The sequence below is a fragment of the Scyliorhinus torazame genome, chromosome 14, assembly GCF_047496885.1.
Source record: "Scyliorhinus torazame isolate Kashiwa2021f chromosome 14, sScyTor2.1, whole genome shotgun sequence".
NCBI lineage: Eukaryota > Metazoa > Chordata > Chondrichthyes > Carcharhiniformes > Scyliorhinidae > Scyliorhinus > Scyliorhinus torazame.
The window spans coordinates 198,204,294-198,219,377 of NC_092720.1; the positions used below are offsets into that span (position 1 = coordinate 198,204,294).

The 15,084-nt window shown below is 48.3% G+C and overlaps 7 non-coding genes across 7 annotated transcripts; all 7 read left to right on the top strand.

The window, feature by feature from the left end:
• The first annotated feature begins 994 nt into the window (after positions 1-994).
• LOC140390694 (U1 spliceosomal RNA) lies at positions 995-1,157 on the top strand. The gene has a single exon (XR_011934752.1). It is a non-coding gene; the product is annotated as a U1 spliceosomal RNA (small nuclear RNA).
• A 1,980-nt stretch (positions 1,158-3,137) lies between these two features.
• On the top strand, positions 3,138-3,301 carry LOC140390790 (U1 spliceosomal RNA). Its single transcript, XR_011934847.1, has one exon. It is a non-coding gene; the product is annotated as a U1 spliceosomal RNA (small nuclear RNA).
• Positions 3,302-5,269: 1,968 nt separating this feature from the next.
• Positions 5,270-5,433, top strand: LOC140390731 (U1 spliceosomal RNA). The gene has a single exon (XR_011934789.1). It is a non-coding gene; the product is annotated as a U1 spliceosomal RNA (small nuclear RNA).
• A 1,960-nt stretch (positions 5,434-7,393) lies between these two features.
• Positions 7,394-7,557, top strand: LOC140390847 (U1 spliceosomal RNA). Its single transcript, XR_011934903.1, has one exon. It is a non-coding gene; the product is annotated as a U1 spliceosomal RNA (small nuclear RNA).
• A 1,977-nt stretch (positions 7,558-9,534) lies between these two features.
• Positions 9,535-9,698, top strand: LOC140390795 (U1 spliceosomal RNA). Its single transcript, XR_011934852.1, has one exon. It is a non-coding gene; the product is annotated as a U1 spliceosomal RNA (small nuclear RNA).
• Positions 9,699-11,676: 1,978 nt separating this feature from the next.
• On the top strand, positions 11,677-11,840 carry LOC140390668 (U1 spliceosomal RNA). Its single transcript, XR_011934726.1, has one exon. It is a non-coding gene; the product is annotated as a U1 spliceosomal RNA (small nuclear RNA).
• Positions 11,841-13,818: 1,978 nt separating this feature from the next.
• LOC140390695 (U1 spliceosomal RNA) lies at positions 13,819-13,982 on the top strand. The gene has a single exon (XR_011934753.1). It is a non-coding gene; the product is annotated as a U1 spliceosomal RNA (small nuclear RNA).
• The last annotated feature ends 1,102 nt before the right edge of the window (positions 13,983-15,084 follow it).

A 15,084-nucleotide genomic window follows, 5' to 3' on the forward strand; every position in this document is an offset into this window, starting at 1 on the left:
ACATTCTCGCCGTGTCTGCGTGGGTTTCACCCCCACAACCCAAAGATGTGCAGGTTAGGTGAATTGGCCATGCTAAATTGCCCCTGAATTTAAAAATATAACAAAATGATTGGGTGCTCTAAATTCCAAAGAAAAAAGATGGGTGTAGGAGGGTCAGGGTAGTGTGTCTGTTTCGGGGCGGCATGGTGGCGCAGTGCTTGGCACTGTTCCCTCACGGCGTCGAAGACTAGAGTTCGATCCAGGCCCCGGGTCATTGTCCATGAGGAGTTTGCACATTTTCCTCAGTGTTTGCGTGGGTCTCACCCTCACAACCCAAAGATGTACAGGCTAGGTGGATTGGCCACATCAAATTGCCAATAAATTGGAAAATAAAATGAATTGGGTACTCTAAAGTTATTTTAAAACAATATAGTGTGTGTGTGTTTCGGTGAGTGTGTGGTGATGCATGTGGGATGGGGTGCGTGCGTGGGGGTGGGGAGCGGGGGGGGGGTATTGTGTCCCCATGAAGATTAACCTGACCCAACCCCCAAATAAACCTCCAAACATGCCTCTCAATAACCTGCTCATGACGCTAAAAACCTCTTCGAGAGACAACAACCAATATCTTCGTGACTCCAAAAACTTCCTCATCAATCTTTCTATTTCCGTGTCAGAAAAGTTAATTGTTTCCTTGCTGAACAAAGATGGACAGACAAAGTTTTGAGAGAGAATGTTTTCATTCCGGAAAACGGTCCATCGTTTGACTGACAGGTAGATAAGGGGCGGTTCACTTCCTTTTAAGGCCAATATGCAAATAGCATAGCGGACGTTTTAGGCAATGTGTTTCTTACTAGAGAGGTATATTCGACAATTTGTCAAAATCATACAACAGAACGAGTCTAATTCGGTAGAGATAATTGTAAGTAAAGGGACAGTTTGGCCGTGTAAATGCAGTAAGTGTGAGTGAAAGATGTGATGTGTGGTGTGGACTGGGAGGGTGTACTGTTTTTAAAGCATACTTACCTGGCAGGGGTGAAACCATGATCAAAAAGGTGGTTCGCCCAGGACGAGGCTTGCCCATTGCACTTCGGGTGTGCTGACGCCTGCGATGTCCACAATGCGGGATACTCGACTGCAAAATTTGTGGTAGTGGGGGACTGCGTTCGCGCTCTCCCCTGATTTACGAAACAAAAATAGATTGATCCTTTTCTGATCGAGCAACATGTTGGAAGCATCGCCCTAAAAACCTTTTCCGGAGCCAACAACAGGGTAGCATGGTAACACAGTGGCGAGCATGGAACATACAGTGCAGAACGAGGCCGTTCAGCCCATCCAGTGTGCACCGACCCACTTCAGCCCTCACTTCTATCCTATCCCTTTAACCCATTAACCTCTCCTAAACCTTTTTCGACAATGAGGGCAGTTTAGCATAGCCAGTCCACATAACCTGCACTTCTTTGCACTGTGGGAGGGCACCGCAGCACCTGGAGGAAACCCACGTAGACTCCGCACAGACAGTGACCCAGCAGCGAATCGAATCTGGCACCCTGGCGCTGTGAAGCCAAAGTGCTATCCACTTCTGCTACCGTGCTGCCCAGCTATTGCTTCACAACTCCACGATCCCAGGTCCCATTCCCGGCTCTGTGGACTCTGCACATTCTCCACGTGTCTGCGTGTAATTCCTCCGGGTGCCCCGGTTGCTCCCACAAGTCCCCAAAGGCATGCTGATAGGTAATTTGGACATTCTCAATTCTCCCGCTCTGTACCCGAACAGGTGCCGGATTGTGGTGACTAGTTGTTTTTCACAGTAGCTTCATTTCAGTGTTAATGTAAGCCTACTTGTGACGATAATCATTATTATTATTACAATCAACATCTTTGTGACTCTCAAATCCTCCTCATCAATTTCTTTCTATCCCCGTTGCAGAAATGTTAACTCTGTGTCGGGTGTGTGTGTGCCAGAGGTGTGTGTGTGCGTTGGGTGATTGTGAGTATCAAGAATGAGTGTGTGTGTGTTTTTCGTGGAGGGCTGGTGTGCTGGGTCTGTGCGTGTCAGATGGGTGTGTGCGAAAGTGGCACATGGTGCCGTGGTTAGCACTGGGACAACGGCGCTGAGGACCCGGGTTTGAATCCTGGCCCAGGGTCACTGTCGGTGTGGAATTTGCACATTCTCGCCGTGTCTGCGTGGGTTTCACCCCCACAACCCAAAGATGTGCAGGTTAGTTGGATTGGCCATGCTAAATTGCCCCTGAATTTAAAAATATAACAAAATGATTGGGTGCTCTAAATTCAAAAGAAAAAAGATGGGTGTAGGAGGGTCGGGGTAGTGTGTCTGTTTCGGGGCGGCATGGTGGTGCAGTGCTTGGCACTGTTCCCTCACGGCGTCGAAGACTAGAGTTCGATCCAGGCCCCGGGTCATTGTCCATGATGAGTTTGCACATTTTCCTCAGTGTTTGCGTGGGTCTCACCCTCACAACCCAAAGATGTACAGGCTAGGTGGATTGGCCACATCAAATTGCCAATAAATTGGAAAATAAAATGAATTGGGTACTCTAAATTTATTTTAAAACAATATAGTGTGTGTGTGTGTTTCGGTGAGTGTGTGGTGATGCATGTGGGATGGGGTGCGTGCGTGGGGGTGGGGAGCGGGGGGGGTATTGTGTCCCCATGAAGATTAACCTGACCCAACCCCCAAATAAACCTCCAAACATGCCTCTCAATAACCTGCTCATGACGCTAAAAACCTCTTCGAGAGACAACAACCAATATCTTCGTGACTCCAAAAACTTCCTCATCAATCTTTCTATTTCCGTGTCAGAAAAGTTAATTGTTTCCTTGCTGAACAAAGATGGACAGACAAAGTTTTGAGAGAGAAAGTTTTCATTCCGGAAAACGGTCCATCGTTTGACTGACAGGTAGATAAGGGGCGGTTCGCTTCCTTTTAAGGCCAATATGCAAATAGCATAGCGGACGTTTTAGGCAATGTGTTTCTTACTAGAGAGGTATATTCGACAATTTGTCAAAATCATACAACAGAACGAGTCTAATTCGGTAGAGATAATTGTAGGTAAAGGGACAGTTTGGCCGTGTAAATGCAGTAAGTGTGAGTGAAAGATGTGATGTGTGGTGTGGACTGGGAGGGTGTACTGTTTTTAAGCATACTTACCTGGCAGGGGTGAAACCATGATCAAAAAGGTGGTTTGCCCAGGGCGAGACTAGCCCATTGCACTTCGGGTGTGCTGACGCCTGCGATGTCCCCAAATGCTGGATACTCGACTGCAAAATTTGTGGTAGTGGGGGACTGCGTTCGCGCTCTCCCCTGATTTACGAAACAAAAATAGATTGATCCTTTTCTGATCGAGCAACATGTTGGAAGCATCGCCCTAAAAACCTTTCCCGGAGCCAACAACAGGGTAGCATGGTAACACAGTGGCGAGCATGGAACATACAGTGCAGAACGAGGCCGTTCAGCCCATCCAGTGTGCACCGACCCACTTCAGCCCTCACTTCTATCCTATCCCTTTAACCCATTAACCTCTCCTAACCCTTTTTCGACAATGAGGGCAGTTTAGCATAGCCAGTCCACATAACCTGCACTTCTTTGCACTGTGGGAGGGCACCGCAGCACCTGGAGGAAACCCACGTAGACTCCGCACAGACAGTGACCCAGCAGCGAATCGAATCTGGCACCCTGGTGCTGTGAAGCCACGGTGCTATCCACTTATGCTACCGTGCTGCCCAGCTATTGCTTCACAAGTCCACGATCCCAGGTCTCATTCCCGGCTCTGTGGACTCTGCACATTCTCCACGTGTCTGCGTGGCTTTCCTCCCGTTGCTCCCACAAGTCCCCAAAGGCATGCTGATAGGTAATTTGGACATTCTCAATTCTCCCGCTCTGTACCCGAACAGGTGCCGGATTGTGGTGACTAGTTGTTTTTCACAGTAACTTCATTTCAGTGTTAATGTAAGCCTACTTGTGACGATAATCATTGTTATTATTACAATCAACATCTTTGTGACTCTCAAATCCTCCTCATCAATTTCTTTCTATCCCCGTTGCAGAAATGTTAACTCTGTGTCGGGTGTGTGTGTGCCAGAGGTGTGTGTGTGCGTTGGGTGATTGTGAGTATCAAGAATGAGTGTGTGTGTGTTTTTCGTGGAGGGCTGGTGTGCTGGGTCTGTGCGTGTCAGATGGGTGTGTGCGAAAGTGGCACATGGTGCCGTGGTTAGCAGTGGGACAACGGCGCTGAGGACCCGGGTTTGAATCCTGGCCCAGGGTCACTGTCGGTGTGGAATTTGCACATTCTCGCCGTGTCTGCGTGGGTTTCACCCCCACAACCCAAAGATGTGCAGGTTAGGTGAATTGGCCATGCTAAATTGCCCCTGAATTAAAAAATATAACAAAATGATTGGGTGCTCTAAATTCCAAAGAAAAAGATGGGTGTAGGAGGGTCGGGGTAGTGTGTCTGTTTCGGGGCGGCATGGTGGTGCAGTGCTTGGCACTGTTCCCTCACGGCGTCGAAGACTAGAGTTCGATCCAGGCCCCGGGTCATTGTCCATGAGGAGTTTGCACATTTTCCTCAGTGTTTGCGTGGGTCTCACCCTCACAACCCAAAGATGTACAGGCTAGGTGGATTGGCCACATCAAATTGCCAATAAATTGGAAAATAAAATGAATTGGGTACTCTAAAGTTATTTTAAAACAATATAGTGTGTGTGTGTTTCGGTGAGTGTGTGGTGATGCATGTGGGATGGGGTGCGTGCGTGGGGGTGGGGAGCGGGGGGGGTATTGTGTCCCCATGAAGATTAACCTGACCCAACCCCCAAATAAACCTCCAAACATGCCTCTCAATAACCTGCTCATGACGCTAAAAACCTCTTCGAGAGACAACAACCAATATCTTCGTGACTCCAAAAACTTCCTCATCAATCTTTCTATTTCCGTGTCAGAAAAGTTAATTGTTTCCTTGCTGAACAAAGATGGACAGACAAAGTTTTGAGAGAGAATGTTTTCATTCCGTAAAACGGTCCATCGTTTGACTGACAGGTAGATAAGGGGCGGTTCACTTCCTTTTAAGGCCAATATGCAAATAGCATAGCGGACGTTTTAGGCAATGTGTTTCTTACTAGAGAGGTATATTCGACAATTTGTCAAAATCATACAACAGAACGAGTCTAATTCGGTAGAGATAATTGTAAGTAAAGGGACAGTTTGGCCGTGTAAATGCAGTAAGTGTGAGTGAAAGATGTGATGTGTGGTGTGGACTGGGAGGGTGTACTGTTTTTAATCATACTTACCTGGCAGGGGTGAAACCATGATCAAAAAGGTGGTTTGCCCAGGGCGAGACTAGCCCATTGCACTTCGGGTGTGCTGACGCCTGCGATGTCCCCAAATGCGGGATACTCGACTGCAAAATTTGTGGTAGTGGGGGACTGCGTTCGCGCTCTCCCCTGATTTACGAAACAAAAATAGATTGATCCTTTTCTGATCGAGCAACATGTTGGAAGCATCGCGTTAAAAACCTTTTCCGGAGCCAACAACAGGGTAGCATGGTAACACAGTGGCGAGCATGGAACATACAGTGCAGAACGAGGCCGTTCAGCCCATCCAGTCTGCACCGACCCATTTCAGCCCTCACTTCTATCCTATCCCATTAACCTCTCCTAAACTTTTTTCGATAATGAGGGCAGTTTAGCATAGCCAGTCCACATAACCTGCACTTCTTTGAACTGTGGGAGTACACCGCAGCACCTGGAGGAAACCCACGCAGACAGTGACCCAGCGGCGAATCGAATCTGGCACCCTGGTGCTGTGAAGCCCCGGTGCTATCCACTTCTGCTACCGTGCTGCCCTGCTGTTGCTTCACAACTCCACGATCCCAGGTCCCATTCCCGGCTCTGTGGACTCTGCACATTCTCCACGTGTCTGCGTGTAATTCCTCCGGGTGCCCCGGTTGCTCCCACAAGTCCCCAAAGGCATGCTGATAGGTAATTTGGACATTCTCAATTCTCCCGCTCTGTACCCGAACAGGTGCCGGATTGTGGTGACTAGTTGTTTTTCACAGTAACTTCATTTCAGTGTTAATGTAAGCCTACTTGTGACGATAATCATTGTTATTATTACAATCAACATCTTTGTGACTCTCAAATCCTCCTCATCAATTTCTTTCTATCCCCGTTGCAGAAATGTTAACTCTGTGTCGGGTGTGTGTGTGCCAGAGGTGTGTGTGTGCGTTGGGTGATTGTGAGTATCAAGAATGAGTGTGTGTGTGTTTTTCGTGGAGGGCTGGTGTGCTGGGTCTGTGCGTGTCAGGTGGGTGTGTGCGAAAGTGGCACATGGTGCCGTGGTTAGCACTGGGACAACGGCGCTGAGGACCCGGGTTTGAATCCTGGCCCAGGGTCACTGTCGGTGTGGAATTTGCACATTCTCGCCGTGTCTGCGTGGGTTTCACCCCCACAACCCAAAGATGTGCAGGTTAGTTGGATTGGCCAGCTAAATTGCCCCTGAATTTAAAAATATAACAAAATGATTGGGTGCTCTAAATTCAAAAGAAAAAAGATGGGTGTAGGAGGGTCGGGGTAGTGTGTCTGTTTCGGGGCGGCATGGTGGTGCAGTGCTTGGCACTGTTCCCTCACGGCGTCGAAGACTAGAGTTCGATCCAGGCCCCGGGTCATTGTCCATGATGAGTTTGCACATTTTCCTCAGTGTTTGCGTGGGTCTCACCCTCACAACCCAAAGATGTACAGGCTAGGTGGATTGGCCACATCAAATTGCCAATAAATTGGAAAATAAAATGAATTGGGTACTCTAAATTTATTTTAAAACAATATAGTGTGTGTGTGTGTGTTTCGGTGAGTGTGTGGTGATGCATGTGGGATGGGGTGCATGCGTGGGGGTGGGGAGCGGGGGGTATTGTGTCCCCATGAAGATTAACCTGACCCAACCCCCAAATAAACCTCCAAACATGCCTCTCAATAACCTGCTCATGACGCTAAAAACCTCTTCGAGAGACAACAACCAATATCTTCGTGACTCCAAAAACTTCCTCATCAATCTTTCTATTTCCGTGTCAGAAAAGTTAATTGTTTCCTTGCTGAACAAAGATGGACAGACAAAGTTTTGAGAGAGAATGTTTTCATTCCGTAAAACGGTCCATCGTTTGACTGACAGGTAGATAAGGGGCGGTTCACTTCCTTTTAAGGCCAATATGCAAATAGCATAGCGGACGTTTTAGGCAATGTGTTTCTTACTAGAGAGGTATATTCGACAATTTGTCAAAATCATACAACAGAACGAGTCTAATTCGGTAGAGATAATTGTAGGTAAAGGGACAGTTTGGCCGTGTAAATGCAGTAAGTGTGAGTGAAAGATGTGATGTGTGGTGTGGACTGGGAGGGCGTACTGTTTTTAAGCATACTTACCTGGCAGGGGTGAAACCATGATCAAAAAGGTGGTTTGCCCAGGGAGCGACTAGCCCATTGCACTTCGGGTGTGCTGACGCCTGCGATGTCCCGAAATGCTGGATACTCGACTGCGAAATTTGTGGTAGTGGGGGACTGCGTTCGCGCTCTCCCCTGATTTACGAAACAAAAATAGATTGATCCTTTTCTGATCGAGCAACATGTTGGAAGCATCGCCCTAAAAACCTTTCCCGGAGCCAACAACAGGGTAGCATGGTAACACAGTGGCGAGCATAGAACATACAGTGCAGAAGGAGGCCGTTCAGCCCATCCAGTGTGCACTGACCCACTTCAGCCCTCACTTCTATCCTATCCCTTTAACCCATTAACCTCTCCTAACCCTTTTTCGACAATGAGGGCAGTTTAGCATAGCCAGTCCACATAACCTGCACTTCTTTGCACTGTGGGAGGGCACCGCAGCACCTGGAGGAAACCCACGTAGACTCCGCACAGACAGTGACCCAGCAGCGAATCGAATCTGGCACCCTGGCGCTGTGAAGCCAAAGTGCTATCCACTTCTGCTACCGTGCTGCCCAGCTATTGCTTCACAACTCCACGATCCCAGGTCCCATTCCCGGCTCTGTGGACTCTGCACATTCTCCACGTGTCTGCGTGTAATTCCTCCGGGTGCCCCGGTTGCTCCCACAAGTCCCCAAAGGCATGCTGATAGGTAATTTGGACATTCTCAATTCTCCCGCTCTGTACCCGAACAGGTGCCGGATTGTGGTGACTAGTTGTTTTTCACAGTAACTTCATTTCAGTGTTAATGTAAGCCTACTTGTGACGATAATCATTGTTATTATTACAATCAACATCTTTGTGACTCTCAAATCCTCCTCATCAATTTCTTTCTATCCCCGTTGCAGAAATGTTAACTCTGTGTCGGGTGTGTGTGTGCCAGAGGTGTGTGTGTGCGTTGGGTGATTGTGAGTATCAAGAATGAGTGTGTGTGTGTTTTTCGTGGAGGGCTGGTGTGCTGGGTCTGTGCGTGTCAGATGGGTGTGTGCGAAAGTGGCACATGGTGCCGTGGTTAGCACTGGGACAACGGCGCTGAGGACCCGGGTTTGAATCCTGACCCAGGGTCACTGTCGGTGTGGAATTTGCACATTCTCGCCGTGTCTGCGTGGGTTTCACCCCCACAACCCAAAGATGTGCAGGTTAGGTGAATTGGCCATGCTAAATTGCCCCTGAATTTAAAAATATAACAAAATGATTGGGTGCTCTAAATTCCAAAGAAAAAAGATGGGTGTAGGAGGGTCAGGGTAGTGTGTCTGTTTCGGGGCGGCATGGTGGCGCAGTGCTTGGCACTGTTCCCTCACGGCGTCGAAGACTAGAGTTCGATCCAGGCCCCGGGTCATTGTCCATGAGGAGTTTGCACATTTTCCTCAGTGTTTGCGTGGGTCTCACCCTCACAACCCAAAGATGTACAGGCTAGGTGGATTGGCCACATCAAATTGCCAATAAATTGGAAAATAAAATGAATTGGGTACTCTAAAGTTATTTTAAAACAATATAGTGTGTGTGTGTTTCGGTGAGTGTGTGGTGATGCATGTGGGATGGGGTGCGTGCGTGGGGGTGGGGAGCGGGGGGGTATTGTGTCCCCATGAAGATTAACCTGACCCAACCCCCAAATAAACCTCCAAACATGCCTCTCAATAACCTGCTCATGACGCTAAAAACCTCTTCGAGAGACAACAACCAATATCTTCGTGACTCCAAAAACTTCCTCATCAATCTTTCTATTTCCGTGTCAGAAAAGTTAATTGTTTCCTTGCTGAACAAAGATGGACAGACAAAGTTTTGAGAGAGAATGTTTTCATTCCGGAAAACGGTCCATCGTTTGACTGACAGGTAGATAAGGGGCGGTTCACTTCCTTTTAAGGCCAATATGCAAATAGCATAGCGGACGTTTTAGGCAATGTGTTTCTTACTAGAGAGGTATATTCGACAATTTGTCAAAATCATACAACAGAACGAGTCTAATTCGGTAGAGATAATTGTAAGTAAAGGGACAGTTTGGCCGTGTAAATGCAGTAAGTGTGAGTGAAAGATGTGATGTGTGGTGTGGACTGGGAGGGTGTACTGTTTTTAAGCATACATACCTGGCAGGGGAGAAACCATGATCAAAAAGGTGGTTTGCCTTGGGCGAGGCTAGCCCATTGCACTTCGGGTGTGCTGACGCCTGCGATGTCCCCAAATGCGGGATACTCGACTGCAAAATTTGTGGTAGTGGGGGACTGCGTTCGCGCTCTCCCCTGATTTACGAAACAAAAATAGATTGATCCTTTTCTGATCGAGCAACATGTTGGAAGCATCACCCTAAAAACCTTTCCCGGAGCCAACAACAGGGTAGCATGGTAGCACAGTGGCGAGCATAGAACATACAGTGCAGAACGAGGCCGTTCAGCCCATCCAGTGTGCACCGACCCACTTCAGCCCTCACTTCTATCCTATCCCTTTCACCCATTAACCTCTCCTAAACCTTTTTCGACAATGAGGGCAGTTTAGCATAGCCAGTCCACATAACCTGCACTTCTTTGCACTGTGGGAGGGCACCGCAGCACCTGGAGGAAACCCACGTAGACTCCGCACAGACAGTGACCCAGCAGCGAATCGAATCTGGCACCCTGGCGCTGTGAAGCCAAAGTGCTATCCACTTCTGCTACCGTGCTGCCCAGCTATTGCTTCACAACTCCACGATCCCAGGTCCCATTCCCGGCTCTGTGGACTCTGCACATTCTCCACGTGTCTGCGTGTAATTCCTCCGGGTGCCCCGGTTGCTCCCACAAGTCCCCAAAGGCATGCTGATAGGTAATTTGGACATTCTCAATTCTCCCGCTCTGTACCCGAACAGGTGCCGGATTGTGGTGACTAGTTGTTTTTCACAGTAACTTCATTTCAGTGTTAATGTAAGCCTACTTGTGACGATAATCATTGTTATTATTACAATCAACATCTTTGTGACTCTCAAATCCTCCTCATCAATTTCTTTCTATCCCCGTTGCAGAAATGTTAACTCTGTGTCGGGTGTGTGTGTGCCAGAGGTGTGTGTGTGCGTTGGGTGATTGTGAGTATCAAGAATGAGTGTGTGTGTGTTTTTCGTGGAGGACTGGTGTGCTGGGTCTGTGCGTGTCAGATGGGTGTGTGCGAAAGTGGCACATGGTGCCGTGGTTAGCACTTGGACAACGGCGCTGAGGACCCGGGTTTGAATCCTGGCCCAGGGTCACTGTCGGTGTGGAATTTGCACATTCTCGCCGTGTCTGCGTGGGTTTCACCCCCACAACCCAAAGATGTGCAGGTTAGTTGGATTGGCCATGCTAAATTGCCCCTGAATTTAAAAATATAACAAAATGATTGGGTGCTCTAAATTCAAAAGAAAAAAGATGGGTGTAGGAGGGTCGGGGTAGTGTGTCTGTTTCGGGGCGGCATGGTGGTGCAGTGCTTGGCACTGTTCCCTCACGGCGTCGAAGACTAGAGTTCGATCCAGGCACCGGGTCATTGTCCATGAGGAGTTTGCACATTTTCCTCAGTGTTTGCGTGGGTCTCACCCTCACAACCCAAAGATGTACAGGGTAGGTGGATTGGCCACATCAAATTGCCAATAAATTGGAAAATAAAATGAATTTGGTACTCTAAATTTATTTTAAAACAATATAGTGTGTGTGTGTGTTTCGGTGAGTGTGTGGTGATGCATGTGGGATGGGGTGCATGCGTGGGGGTGGGGAGCGGGGGGTATTGTGTCCCCATGAAGGTTAACCTGACCCATCCCCCAAATAAACCTCCAAACATGCCTCTCAATAACCTGCTCATGACGCTAAAAACCTCTTCGAGAGACAACAACCAATATCTTCGTGACTCCAAAAACTTCCTCATCAATCTTTCTATTTCCGTGTCAGAAAAGTTAATTGTTTCCTTGCTGAACAAAGATGGACAGACAAAGTTTTGAGAGAGAAAGTTTTCATTCCGGAAAACGGTCCATCGTTTGACTGACAGGTAGATGAGGGGCGGTTCACTTCCTTTTAAGGCCAATATGCAAATAGCATAGCGGACGTTTTAGGCAATGTGTTTCTTACTAGAGAGGTATATTCGACAATTTGTCAAAATCATACAACAGAACGAGTCTAATTCGGTAGAGATAATTGTAAGTAAAGGGACAGTTTGGCCGTGTAAATGCAGTAAGTGTGAGTGAAAGATGTGATGTGTGGTGTGGACTGGGAGGGTGTACTGTTTGTAAGCATACTTACCTGGCAGGGGTGAAACCATGATCAAAAAGGTGGTTCGCCCAGGGCGAGGCTAGCCCATTGCACTTCGGGTGTGCTGACGCCTGCGATGTCCCCAAATGCGGGATACTCGACTGTAAAATTTGTGGTAGTGGGGGACTGCGTTCGCGCTCTCCCCTGATTTACGAAACAAAAATAGATTGATCCTTTTCTGATCGAGCAACATGTTGGAAGCATCGCCCTAAAAACCTTTCCCGGAGCCAACAACAGGGTAGCATGGTAACACAGTGGCGAGCATAGAACATACAGTGCAGAACGAGGCCGTTCAGCCCATCCAGTGTGCACCGACCCACTTCAGCCCTCACTTCTATCCTATCCCTTTAACCCATTAACCTCTCCTAACCCTTTTTCGACAATGAGGGCAGTTTAGCATAGCCAGTCCACATAACCTGCACTTCTTTGCACTGTGGGAGGGCACCGCAGCACCTGGAGGAAACCCACGTAGACTCCGCACAGACAGTGACCCAGCAGCGAATCGAATCTGGCACCCTGGCGCTGTGAAGCCAAAGTGCTATCCACTTCTGCTACCGTGCTGCCCAGCTATTGCTTCACAACTCCACGATCCCAGCTCCCATTCCCGGCTCTGTGGACTCTGCACATTCTCCACGTGTCTGCGTGTAATTCCTCCGGGTGCCCCGGTTGCTCCCACAAGTCCCCAAAGGCATGCTGATAGGTAATTTGGACATTCTCAATTCTCCCGCTCTGTACCCGAACAGGTGCCGGATTGTGGTGACTAGTTGTTTTTCACAGTAACTTCATTTCAGTGTTAATGTAAGCCTACTTGTGACGATAATCATTGTTATTATTACAATCAACATCTTTGTGACTCTCAAATCCTCCTCATCAATTTCTTTCTATCCCCGTTGCAGAAATGTTAACTCTGTGTCGGGTGTGTGTGTGCCAGAGGTGTGTGTGTGCGTTGGGTGATTGTGAGTATCAAGAATGAGTGTGTGTGTGTTTTTCGTGGAGGGCTGGTGTGCTGGGTCTGTGCGTGTCAGATGGGTGTGTGCGAAAGTGGCACATGGTGCCGTGGTTAGCACTGGGACAACGGCGCTAAGGACCCGGGTTTGAATCCTGGCCCAGGGTCACTGTCGGTGTGGAATTTGCACATTCTCGCCGTGTCTGCGTGGGTTTCACCCCCACAACCCAAAGATGTGCAGGTTAGGTGAATTGGCCATGCTAAATTGCCCCTGAATTTAAAAATATAACAAAATGATTGGGTGCTCTAAATTCCAAAGAAAAAAGATGGGTGTAGGAGGGTCAGGGTAGTGTGTCTGTTTCGGGGCGGCATGGTGGCGCAGTGCTTGGCACTGTTCCCTCACGGCGTCGAAGACTAGAGTTCGATCCAGGCCCCGGGTCATTGTCCATGATGAGTTTGCACATTTTCCTCAGTGTTTGCGTGGGTCTCACCCTCACAACCCAAAGATGTACAGGGTAGGTGGATTGGCCACATCAAATTGCCAATAAATTGGAAAATAAAATGAATTGGGTACTCTAAATTTATTTTAAAACAATATAGTGTGTGTGTGTGTTTCGGTGAGTGTGTGGTGATGCATGTGGGATGGGGTGCATGCGTGGGGGTGGGGAGCGGGGAGTATTGTGTCCCCATGAAGATTAACCTGACCCAACCCCCAAATAAACCTCCAAACATGCCTCTCAATAACCTGCTCATGACGCTAAAAACCTCTTCGAGAGACAACAACCAATATCTTCGTGACTCCAAAAACTTCCTCATCAATCTTTCTATTTCCGTGTCAGAAAAGTTAATTGTTTCCTTGCTGAACAAAGATGGACAGACAACGTTTTGAGAGAGAATGTTTTCATTCCGGAAAACGGTCCATCGTTTGACTGACAGGTAGATAAGGGGCGGTTCACTTCCTTTTAAGGCCAATATGCAAATAGCATAGCGGACGTTTTAGGCAATGTGTTTCTTACTAGAGAGGTATATTCGTCAATTTGTCAAAATCATACAACAGAACGAGTCTAATTCGGTAGAGATAATTGTAGGTAAAGGGACAGTTTGGCCGTGTAAATGCAGTAAGTGTGAGTGAAAGATGTGATGTGTGGTGTGGACTGGGAGGGTGTACTGTTTTTAAACATACTTACCTGGCAGGGGTGAAACCATGATCAAAAAGGTGGTTTGCCCTGGGTGAGGCTAGCCCATTGCACTTCGGGTGTGCTGACGCCTGCGATGTCCCCAAATGCGGGATACTCGACTGCAAAATTTGTGGTAGTGGGGGACTGCGTTCGCGCTCTCCCCTGATTTACGAAACAGAAATAGATTGATCCTTTTCTGATCGAGCAACATGTTGGAAGCATCGCCCTAAAAACCTTTCCCGGAGCCAACAACAGGGGAGCATGGTAACACAGTGGCGAGCAAAAAACATACAGTGCAGAACGAGGCCGTTCAGCCCATCCAGTGTGCACCGACCCACTTCAGCCCTCACTTCTATCCTATCCCTTTAACCCATTAACCTCTCCTAACCCTTTTTCGACAATGAGGGCAGTTTAGCATAGCCAGTGCATCATAACCTGCACTTCTTTGCACTGTGGGAGGGCACCGCAGCACCTGGAGGAAACCCACGTAGACTTCGCACAGACAGTGACCCAGCAGCGAATCGAATCTGGCACCCTGGCGCTGTGAAGCCAAAGTGCTATCCACTTCTGCTACCGTGCTGCCCAGCTATTGCTTCACAACTCCACGATCCCAGGTCCCATTCCCGGCTCTGTGGACTCTGCACATTCTCCACGTGTCTGCGTGTAATTCCTCCGGGTGCCCCGGTTGCTCCCACAAGTCCCCAAAGGCATGCTGATGGGTAATTTGGACATTCTCAATTCTCCCGCTCTGTTCCCGAACAGGTGCCGGATTGTGGTGACTAGTTGTTTTTCACAGTAACTTCATTTCAGTGTTAATGTAAGCCTACTTGTGACGATAATCATTGTTATTATTACAATCAACATCTTTGTGACTCTCAAATCCTCCTCATCAATTTCTTTCTATCCCCGTTGCAGAAATGTTAACTCTGTGTCGGGTGTGTGTGTGCCAGAGGTGTGTGTGTGCGTTGGGTGATTGTGAGTATCAAGAATGAGTGTGTGTGTGTTTTTCGTGGAGGGCTGGTGTGCTGGGTCTGTGCGTGTCAGATGGGTGTGTGCGAAAGTGGCACATGGTGCCGTGGTTAGCACTGGGACAACGGCGCTAAGGACCCGGGTTTGAATCCTGGCCCAGGGTCACTGTCGGTGTGGAATTTGCACATTCTCGCCGTGTCTGCGTGGGTTTCACCCCCACAACCCAAAGATGTGCAGGTTAGGTGAATTGGCCATGCTAAATTGCCCCTGAATTTAAAAATATGACAAAATGATTGGG